This window comes from Phyllostomus discolor, chromosome 4, assembly GCF_004126475.2.
Source record: "Phyllostomus discolor isolate MPI-MPIP mPhyDis1 chromosome 4, mPhyDis1.pri.v3, whole genome shotgun sequence".
In the NCBI taxonomy this organism is placed as follows: domain Eukaryota; kingdom Metazoa; phylum Chordata; class Mammalia; order Chiroptera; family Phyllostomidae; genus Phyllostomus; species Phyllostomus discolor.
Window position 1 is genome coordinate 154,041,786 of NC_040906.2, and position 12,318 is coordinate 154,054,103.

Here is a 12,318-nt window from a genome sequence, read left to right on the forward strand (position 1 = left end):
AAAAAGATAAGGAGAAAACCTGTGCATTGAATTAAAAAAAAAAACAATTAAGAGAATGTGTGAGTTTTATTCTCACTCTCTTCTCCTGCTGTGGTGACCTGAAAGCCACATGCTGAAGTCAGAGAGTCAAAGATGGAGGTAACGGGCTCCTGAGTCACCACGTGGGAGCTATCCTGGGAGCCTCTGGATATACAGCATTACACATAAGTGCCTGTGTGCTAATTTATTGAGGTTTCAGCATAATGTTGCCTATTGTGACTCATATGACAAGTTAACAATATTTTTTGTATTAAAAGATGCAGCAAACAAGAAAAGTGAGTCATCATGATTCCCATAAGTAGTTACTTTAAATAGAAGCATACCTCAGAGTTAAGTTGATTTTAGTTCCAGACTTTCCACAATGAGGCAAATATTGCAATAAAGTGAATCACATGAATGGTTGGGTTTTGCAGTACATACAAAAGATAGATATACACTGTAATATAATTTAAGTGTGCAATAGCATTAAGTCTAAAAAAGCCCCAAAGTATACAGCTTAATTGAAAAATACTTTATTGGTAAAAATGCTAATCATCTGAGTTGTGAGTGAGTTATGATCTTTTTGCAGGTGGAAGGTCTTGCCTTGACATTGGTGGTTGCTGACTCACCTGGGGAGTGGTCACTAAAGTTTGGGGCAGCTGTGGCAATATCTTAAAATAAGAGAAAAAGGAAATTGGCCACATTGATGATGACTCCCCCTTTCAGTTGAACACGTAGAGGTTATTGCAAGGTTATTAATTAGCCTAATTCCAAAACTCTTGGGTCTCAGGAATAGGAAGGTCCAAGGAGAAGGACAAGACAGAGAAGAAGGGGTGAGACTGAGCAATGTCCGGTGAGTGGAGCAGTCAGGACACATACAATGTTTATTAAGTTGGCCGTCTTACATGGGCACGGTTTATGGGGCCCCAACACAATTACAACAGTAATATCAAAGATCACTGATCACAGATCACCAACACAAATGTAATTGTGAAAAGTTGGAAATATTGCAAGATTTACAAAACTGTGACAAAGACATGAAGTGAGATAAGGTGAGTACATGCTGTTGGAAAAATGATGTCAATAGACCTTTTCAGTACAGAGTTACCACAAATCTTCAACTTAGAAAACAACAAAACAAAACAGTATCTGTGAAGTGCAGTAGAGAAGTGATTACTATGGTATATTTTAGGATATTCACAGCAAAACTATAAAACATGAAAGAAATGTTTTTAAGGATGTTGGGCTAACAGATGTCTATCCCTGTGTCCTGAATATCATTCATCTTTCAAAAGGGAAGTCCTTGAAACACCCTTCCAGACAAGGAGAGTTGGTGAACCACACACTGAAGTAGTCTAAGAGGCTTTTTTAAATACTTATCAAACACATACTCTGACTTTTTTTTTCAAATCATTCATTAAGCTACATCCTCCTGACCTTTACCAAATAACTCTGCCTTTGTAAAAAGAGAAATGCCCTGGTTTCAGTCTGGAGAGATTATGGGAACAATGATTTATTGTTGTCCTGAACCTTGTATTTCTTGGATAAATTGTGCAATCAGAGCTTCCTAGCACCTCCTTATATCTTCATGCTTATTTGAGAAGCCACTCCTTAGGTGGAAGAAACTAATCATAGATTCCTTACATTTCTAACATCCAGAAAATAATGGTCTTTTGGCTCCAAGTCTTACACATTACTTATTTGAAGAATGACTGTGGGCTATACCTATAAAAGCAAAAGACAGTGGTAAGAGTAGAAGAGGAAAAGCAAAACAACTTTGATCTGTGGAGCCACAAAAGACCCTGTTGGGACTTGTCAAAATCGGGAATTAGATCTGCATGTCACCTGTCCACTGAGCACTCTGACTGCCCTTCTCAGAAATGCCATGGAGTGGTGGCAGAGCCAGGACAACTGTGGCAGAAACCAATGAATATCCATCCCCCTAAGGAGGACAAATGGCCAATAAGACAGCATCTGGAATTGCTTAGCCTGTAGTTAATCACATATTTTATCTCTGCTACAAGGTATCCTTTCTAATAAATCTAATAAATCTCTTGTTTTAGAGCAAGGAGTAGGAACTGTTACTTTTGTTTCGGCAAACTCTACAGAGGTAAATAAACCCACATGCTTTGAAAGGGGATAAAAGGTCAGCTATTGGGATGGGAATTCTCAACCCCTCATTGGTGAGGCAAGAGTAAGGAAAGGAGGTCCATGTTTGGAAAGAGGTTCAAACATGGGCCCTTTGTGGACTCAGCATCCAAAAGAATTCAAAAGGGCAATGTGAATTTGGTCAAGTCTATGCCCAGCGCACTCCTTTTAACCATCATGGCCCATGTTATGTTTCCTTTGTTCACTTTGTTACAGATTTTTAGCTCTTATTATTTTTCCTCTGAAATTTCAATGCCTTCAGGATTCCCTGGATCTCCAACAACATAGAGAAAGATGGTTAAATGACAAATCAATTAGCATTAGAATGTGAATACTAAATGGCTCCAAATTTCATTAGATATTTACATTTTGTAAAGAATACCATGAACATGCAATGGCAAGGCTTAACATAGTATTATGAGCTTGCACTATCCTATATAAACTATAAATACTATTTAGTGGATATCTACATATAATAGGGAAGCAGGCATTTTCAGTATACCTCATATGACACTGAATAGCTGATCACGTTTTATTATAGGAAGAATAGCAGAGAAATACTTTTTATCTGTTGACTTTATAACTGAATTTGTGTGTTTTCCTTTAAGTAGAGAGCAATTAAAGAAATAAAACTCACTGATAATGATGGAACAAATATTATTATACCAATCACACAGTACTATAGGATTAAGACAATTGAAACACATTTCTAAGGAGCCATAATTCCTTTATCTTGAGAAGATTCTTTTCACTGACCCTAGGGGTGTGTAGAAATCTATGGAATTCTAAGAGACCGAGTTGCAGCCTGGGAAAATGGCTTAATTGTTTGATCCTGAAGTAGCTCTGCACTCACACAAGGCCTGAAGCAGTTGCCAGGTAGTTGTTGTCCATCTCTCTGCATATTTAAGCTTTATATATTTGTACCTGAAGACAAAACTTATTAAATGTTTACCTTACTATCCTCAAGCTTCTTAATCCTTAATCTCATCTAGAGTCAAGTCTTTAATCCAGTTCTGTAGTTACAAGGATTCTGGGGATAGAGCTCAAAGAATTTCAAGCTGGGAAAAAAAAATTATACTTAAAGGAAAAACTTCATAAGAATTGAAACTCTGCCATAAAATAATAAAGAAGGTAACACCTGTAGACTACCAAGAGAGGTAGTGAGATTCAGTCTCTAGCATATTCAGAGGTGAGATAGATTTGGGAATAAAGACACAGAGAGACTATGGTACCAGATTTGCACTCCTTGGCTCCAACTAGGTGCTAACTAGCTGTGTGACATTGTTCATTTAATGTAATCTTTTTGAGGTAAAGTTTTTATTTCCTGTAAATTAGGGTAAATAAGACTTACCTAAAAATGTTTCTGGAAAGTTTTAATGACACTTAGTTTCTGATTTAATGATAAGCAATGTAGGTGATAAATATAAGGTTTCCCCCACCCAAAAGGCTGCACAAAATGAAATATGTGTCACAATGTATCACAACAGATAAAATTTGTAAAAATCATCTTTGATTCAAAATCAAAATGCTTTGTGTCCTTTGTTAGGTGACAAACCTAAATCAAAATTAACTGTAGATACTTAGCATAGACATTTAGCTTAAATTATGTATGCTAGATTGTATTATTAAAAGGAAAAATTTTTGAGTATAAACCATTTAGTGGTACTCCATAATACATTATAAAATATGTTTTTCATGCAAACCACCCATCTACACATGAGGAGGAATGCATTTTCAAAAAAAATTAAATGTGTGAAGTTCAGTTTTTAATATAACCCACAGTCTCCTATGAAATTTGGTTATGGGACCAATGGGAAAGATTCAACTTGCCTATGTCATGCTGATTTTGCCTGGTATTTGTTCTACTTCCTTTATCATAATCTTAAAAAGTTTATTTTGTATAATCATTTATTTTTTTTCAAGAGATGTTCTTACTTAATCATTTCACACATTTAATCATTTTAGGTTCTTGTGAACAGATCTTACTTATATCAGACTAGTCAAGGTAATTGTCCTAATTTTTTTCTAGAAAAGAGGTAGGGAATGTATAAACTTTCTCAGACTGCCACTCTGAGCTTTCCTCTGACTTAAAAAAAATTACATCCATGAGATCAAATTTATTGTATCTTCACATTCATGGAGCAAGAAGAAATGGCACTTGAGATATTGCTTGAATATTTATGCTTTTATTAAAAGAGGTTGTATATCTTCTGCAGTAACATGTGTAGATGAAAAAAAATTTTAATTGAGAAATAACATCACAGGTACTGCAAGAAATCTCAGCTGCAACCACAGCATGTATTAATTTTATTGGTAATAGAATTCAAATGTCAGCATGGTTTAGGGGTTTGGTCTCCCAGCTTTGGATTCAGACAAATCTAGGTTTGAATCCATGCTCTTCAATCACCATAGTTGTGACTACAGACAATTTATTTAACCTTTTGAACCCTCAAGTTTCTCATCTGAAAAAAAGAAATGTGCCTACATGAATTGTGACAATTAGTGTGATGATGCATGAGAACTTAATAAACATTAGCTAATATTCACACTGTGTGTATGTGTGTGGTGGGAAAAGAAACTGGGGAGGAAGGTGGGGTAATGGCACCAAAATATTCAATTCAGTTATTTGCTTTTTAGCCTTAAAAAGAAAAAACTAAACCTAGGGAATCGACTTTTTAACAATGTTGCTTTTCCATGCATTGGAAAGAAAGCCATTAAATGAGATACAATCTGAGGAAGGCACTCAATTTTTCTTGAAGCTATTAATTTTGCCATTTTCAAAACAATTACTAAGTAGTATTCTTCTCTTTTTAATAGATACATTTCTGAACTTGACATTGATCTACTTCATAGAGTTGGCAGAAGGAACCATTGATTAATGTCACACCTAAGAAACAGCTTTCTTACTGAATACACATGCAGCATTGGCAATGTTCTCAAACTGACATGCCTGATGTTGAAGGTTTGGGGGCCCCCATAATAATACTCCTTTTCTTCACCTGAGCTCAAAGCAAACTTAGAAATAGAGCAAGGAATAAGGAAGATGAGAAAACAATTCTCCATTGCTGGTAAACCTGAGATTAGAGAACGTGACATATGTGCAGCACCATTGAGCCTCCTGATGCTGCACATTGGTTAGGCTCCTTTCCCCAGTGCCCCCTGTCCCTGAGCAGCCCCACCCCTTCACTGCCTGCTCTGAGGGGGCCATATGTGTGGTATGGCATAGCGAGAGCTCTGAGGGCAGCTCACTCCCCAAAAAAGAGGAAGAGAGGAGGGACCTGGCTACCTTCTCTTTACCAGCTACATCTAATAGGTCTCTCCTCCTCCCCAGGGAAGGAATGATGAAGGGGTGAAGGGAGACCACAGTGTTAAACCAATATATGTTTCTAATAAGAATCTGTTAGAAAAGGGAATTTAATGAATCTCTCACTAGGATTTCCCAGTTTAACCCATTGATTAGGTTGTTGTCTCATTTAGCCTATCTCCCAGGGAGGGCCTATTCCATTGGGGGATCTAATGGAGTCCAATAAGCTATTGGACTGGTTTACTGGTGCCTTCCTACATCTATGCTAACCATCACTTTTCTGGATGTTCTCCTGAGGAATATATAATAGAAAATAAAGATTTTGCCCCCAAAGAGCTTCAAATTGTTTTAAACACTACATTTAAATCAACTACAAAACCGCTCTGTACCTAAGGCAAAAGTACATTATCTGTTCTATTTCCTATCCCAAATTATGCATTTTCACATTTTCCATTATACTTCTTCAGAGATTCTGCAATATGAAATGTAATGTCATAGATATATTTCAATAATTACATGAATAAGCACATTCTAATAATATAATGTCAGAACAGAAAGAAAGCCCACATTTAAATAAAACACTTCTCTTTCTCACTTTCTAATGTCAGAAGCAGAAAGAAAGCCCACATTTAAATAAAACACTTCTCTTTCTCACTTTCTAAGACAGATCAAATTTAAAAGCTACTTGCAAAACCAAATTCAAAGACCAAAGGAAACTAAAATACAAAATCAAATTTTTTATCTTATAAGCTAAAAGTACAAGATATTACACCCACTCTGCCCTCACACATGCACTGCCTTATTGCCCTGTTTCAACTAGGTGGGCTTGAAGTTTCTTTGGTTAACTGTATACGATCTTCCATGGTAATAAATGTACTTCCTTAAAGTTTTGAGAAGTTGGGTTAACTCAATGCCAAATTTCTAAGGCCACGTGTTTTAGAGACTCCCATAAGTTAATGAAATTTTTAAGATGTGCATAGAATTGTCCTCAAAGGAAGCCATTTCCCAGCCTTCATGGTGATTATCCAAGATGCAGTTATATTCTTAGAGGGCAGTACATATGTTCCCAAAGATGTAGCTAAGACTCAGAAGTGTTTGGGTCAAGTAGGACAGGGATACATCTCCTGGTTATAGCCTCATGAGAATGTCGGTCTTTGCTAATTGCCTGTGAACTTATTTATCTGGGAGCATTCTCAGAGCAAGATGTTAATTTTTGCACTATTTTTGTTCCACTGTATGAGGAAAATTCCATCTAAATATGTGTCCTCTCTCTGTCAATGGCATTTGACATATTAAAGACATCCTGCAAGGTTTATAAATTTGTGGTGATGACAGATCCTCTCTAAGGAACCTTTCTTTCTCCATCAATACAGTGAGAACCGTCAATTTCCATTTCCTCTTTGTACTGCCTACCTATGTCTGGCACTAACAGCTTCATTCGAGAACCTCATCTGTGCTCTATTTCGAACATGGACATCAACATCTTTGTGGTCTAAAATTAATAAATTCTATACCACCCATCAAGGCATAAAAACCTGAAGAGAAAGGGGTTCTTTCTAGTATAGATCATTTCCCCACATGTTACTGGGGCCCCTACGCATGTTTGGGTGTGCAAAGTTTCCTGAAGAGCTTGAACACGTTCGTAGGCTAACATTCACAAAGCTCAGAATCAAGCCATAGAAAGCCATGATAAAGTTATCATAATTAAATTAGCCATTTTACTGTGAACTGTGACCTGTGTTGTTCAATACAGACTTCCCAAGTCCCACAATACTCTGCCCACCTCTTGCAGGTAAGTGTGTGTGTGGGATGCGGGCGTGGGGGGTGGTGGAGGACAGGGAACAAAACATCATGTGTGTTCAACTAATGGATGTCCCTCTCATGGAAGAAATGATCAGAACCACAAAAGAATCATTCCCTTACCCTTCTTGATAATGTATACATTTTTTAAATAGACTTAGAGAATTTAGTTATAAATTGTCAAATAGGGTGTACTCACATACTTAAATACTTCACTCAAAAGTAAAATTAGTTAATAAGCATTACTGTCATTAAAAACTAATTTTCTATTAAAAGTCAGTACCAGAATCATGAGTTTAAAAGCCAAATTAAGTTTTAAGTTTATTGAACAGAAGAATCATTTTAAAAAGTTTAACCCATTAGGAATTTTATTAACTTACTTTTGTTTTACCTTGCATATTTAAACTTAGTAATAATGGACTCTTCTTTTAATGCATTTAATTCATGTTTAAATCCTGTACCTGTCTTATGATGGACATGACCCTACCAGTGATACATTAGTCATAATCCTAAAGGCTAGTTCTACTGGGGGATTTTACAAATGGCTAAAATTAATAAAAAATAAAAAGCATATCATTTTAAATTGTTATCTTTCAATATATGTTTACATGTCCAATTCAATACATGTTCAATTCAATGTTATTCTGTATTAGTTTCGGGTGTACAACATAGTGTTTAGACAATCATATACTTTACAAAGTGTACCTCCAGATATTTCTAGTACCTACCTGGTACCATACATATTTATTATAAAACTTTAACTATATTCCCTATGCTGTACTTGACAACCCCATTTGTGTAAAGAAATCCATCTTCTGCCCTAATAATAATAAAGTATTATTATAGACAACATAGGGCAAATGTTACCCTCATTTCTTGCCATTTTGGTGACTTGGGTAGGAGTTCGGTTGCTGTATTTACATCTTATCCAGTGCTGGCTGTGCTTATCTGTCTTCTTTGAAGCTGAACTCCAAGGGTCCTTGAGATCCAGGCTTGGCACCCATTAATGATTTAAGCACATCTAATTTTTCTTCTTCAGCCAATGTGCCACTTAAAAAAAAAAATCAAAACCACTTATCCCACAACCCAAAAATGTTGTGGAGGAGGCAGCTTACTACATGTGGAAGAGTGTGTCATTGTGGTTATCATCATCATTATTAACACTCATTAGGGCTTTTCATCTTCAAAGTGCTCTGTGTGCACTGGAAACCCCTCCCTCTCCCCTCTTGTCCACCTTTCCTCTCTCCTCAAAGGACTGTGATGGATCTTTAACTTCACGTGACCTTTGAATTTTTATAAAGTGCAGTCATTGATGACGACTACCCTTTTGAGGTCAGTCTTATCTCTTGGTAAGGAGGAACATGTGCCTTAAGGTTCAAAATTAATAAGAAGTAAAATGCCTTCCAAGTGGAATTCAAGAACTCCTTTGAAACACATCTTGCTTTGCTCACCTCTCTCCACCCAACCCCCCCTTTGTGTCTTTGAAGGAGTGCAAATACGCCCCCCTGCTCCGACACATGGGGTTGTACACAAAGATGAGTGTGTGGCTGTGCTTGGGCCCAAACTTTTCCCTGCCAATGCAAGTTTTTAAGACTAGGGAGAAAAGAACTCAACCAGATGTTCAACAGGGTATACAACAGGCTAATATCAGAAAATGTAATTTGTGAAGACAAGGTGTTTAAAAGAAATGAGGCATAAACTCAAACTGCAGAAGGACTGACTGCTGTTCTTCATCTGTGTCTTCCTCTAAGGGATGATTCATAAAGGAAATTAGCAACCAATGGCCCTGCATGAAAGATTGGCCTGGAGCAGATACACTCTAATCAACTAACTAGCTAAACACGTAACAGCCAAAAAACAGACGTGGCTATTTAGAAAATGCTGAGGAGGCACTCCTGAAATACAAGTGAATTTTGTTTTTGTCACAATTTACAGATTTTCACTAAAGCAGGAATAATAATCTTGTCACCAAAGTAAAGCCTCCTCCCAGAGGGCGATCCAGAGGACAATGAGAAAGGGAGGGTGTGGCAGAGTTTTTGTTGGTGGGATGCTTTCACATAAATGACAGCTGTAGAGGTAACCTGAAAGTGTTCTGCTATTTACAGATGTGAGTGGTGCATTTAAAAAATTTGGAGCCATAATTCTCATTACAAGGGCCTAGAGAAAATTCCTGAGATCCCATCAGAAGTTAACAGTTTTGCATTTTCTTTACCTTTTTCCCTTAATTCTGAGATCATTTTGTAGCAATGAAAGAATAAGTTTCTCCTTTTGGAAACAAAAAGAGGAATGGGCCTGTTTTGTTTTGTTTCTTTCTTTCTTAACTGTTTTAATCTGGGCTAGGTTGGTAAAGGATGTAAAGTGTTTGCCTTGGGCAAAAAAAGAAAAAAAAAGCACTCACATTGTTTGTAAAACTCTTCAGCAATGAATTAATGTTTAGCAAATGACAGTTAACTTTTGATAAAGTATTACAGTGTTTCAAAGAACACTCACAATTATAGATTTTGTGTCCTTTGTTTTGTTTCCAATGTCCTTTAAAAAAAAATTCTCATCCAAGAGAAAGTATTCAACCTTTGTTAAAGTCACTTTGATAAAAACCTATTGCAAGTTAATCAGTTCCACATTTCTAATTGTTTTCTCAAAGAAGCTAAGGATTATTAATTTGGTGAAAGTTGTAAATGTTTGGCACTGGAGTTTCTGGGGAATACTTTGGTAAGACTCGTTGGAACCATGTGTTATAAACTATGCTCTACACGCCACACTGACACACTCACAGGACCCGATGTTTCTAAGCCTGATTGCTCTGCGGGGATCAAAGACATGTTACTTACTCATCTTACTCTAAGTTTTGGGATCAGGAAGAAAAGTAGCCTGATTCCCCGAAAAAGCTGTTATGAGGCAAAATAGAGTGTAATAACCCATTTTTGAGCCAGGAAAAAGGGGGAACATACATTCCTAGTCAGTTTCATACAATGGATGATACAGAAAATATGTGATCAGTAGGGGAAAAAATGATTGTAACACATAGTTAACTTGGCAATTATGATCAGTGGGTTTATAAGGACACATTGGAAAGTATTTAAAAAAACATTTTTCAAATCACATGGATTAGCTGAGTTTTAGATTAACCTTCTGAAACATAATCATTAAAAGGGGAAAAAAGGGAGGGCTTTCATGTGGATTAGAGTTTTGCTCAGTTCTAGGCTTCTAAAATCACTCGTTTACTCGTGTGCTTGTATATTAAAAAGAGTCAAAAGCACCTCATTTAAAATGATATGTAAACAATTCTTAAGATACTGGAAGAAGTGGAATGATTTGTTTCCTAAAACTTAACAAACGAAAGCAGAATTTAATAGCTAACCTGAGAGCTGCACCATCTCCCAGAACTTTCCACTGAATTCTTCAAATAACTCCTCCTTCTCTTTCATACATGTCCTATTGGAGTCATGATTTTCAACCCCAAAATGAGAAATTCACATGGTGTATTCAGTTAAGTCAAAAAAAACTACACTAAAATAATAGCAGACATTTATCAATCAGTTGATAAATTGTGACGCTGACTTAAGAAATTCATATTCCTAATTTCCCTTGAAAACAGAAGAGGTTCTAAGTAGGAGAATTATAATTATTCTCCCATTAAAGGTGAAGAAACCAAGTCACAGGGGGTGTGAATGACTTGCTCAACCCTCACCAAGGTGGCAGACTTCAGAGTCCTGGCTCTGTAACTCATGACTGTAATCCCCAGTTTTATAGAATCAGAGATATTATTCCTTTTATTTGTGCTAGTTATGAGTCACATGTGGATCCAATTTCACCTAGTTTTTCCTTTCACTTTGGCCTTCTTCCCTGACTCTACCTTTACTGATAAAAAGCATCATTTAATATCTTGGTAGCCTCATGGAATACAAAACACTTTCTCACTCAAATCATACACTGTGAAGATTATACTGATAATTACTGTAAACATTACTCCATTCAAGAGTCTCTAATACCCAGATAATAGATTTGTAAATAAAAGAAGCCCCCTTCAACAAGAGATTTTTTTTTATCTTTTTATTCATGAAATTTTCATGATTCTTTCCTTCCTTCCTTTCTTCCCCCTTCCCTCCCTTCCTTCCTCCCTTCCTTCTTTCCTTCCTTCTTTCACGCCTTGTTGTTTTCTTTCTGTTCTCTATCCACTGAATTTTTTTTGCTAGCTCCACATTCCAACAACAATCATTGTCCACTTTATAATAATGTAGAACTGGACTGAGCTGACCTTTAGACAAGTTAACTGCAATAATTACTTAGGAAGTAATTGATATTAACAGGATTTCACTGAAAAAATTAAAAAGCTAACATACTAAAGCAAATGTTTGTCTACTATACACATCTACATAGAAACACATTGGCAATCATAGCCTAATTTAAAGGTAAAGCAGGGTCCAACAGACTATTACCATACCTTTAGTAGGGTTTTAAGTTTTGGTTTATATTTGAAATAAACTCTTTTCTATTAAAAATTTAGAATCTTAATGAATTCTAATTGGCAATTTGACCCTATATCGTCAGACTGCCTTGGTTGTGTTTCGCTACCCTGTGGGTAATTTGCTTTAGTAATTTCCCATTTCTGTTCCCCTAATATATTTAGTGATTCAACCTAACATCTGTTCAACAGTAAATATTCCAGATGAGGTTTTTATTTTTACTTGTTAGACTACCATCATGTAGGCCTGGAGTTTTAATAAAATGCTTGATATGATGATTATACGAGTGACAAAAATGACAATGATAATCTAAGTTTGAGATTTTAAATTTCTGGGTTTCTTTTATGAATATAAAGCAGTAAATGTAGAATAGAATGCAAAAAAAAACCCCACAAAACAATGCAAAAAAGCAAAAACATTCTCAACACTGCCACTTCTGCCTTTCTAATGTAGTAATTATTTATTTTTGAAGTATTCTGATTATAGATGTAGTCTTCTTATTTTCAAATCTCTTCTTCCACAGCTTTTTCTTTTCTTTTTTTTTCTTTTTAAACTTAAAATCACTGGCTCCATGGTTTAAAAACA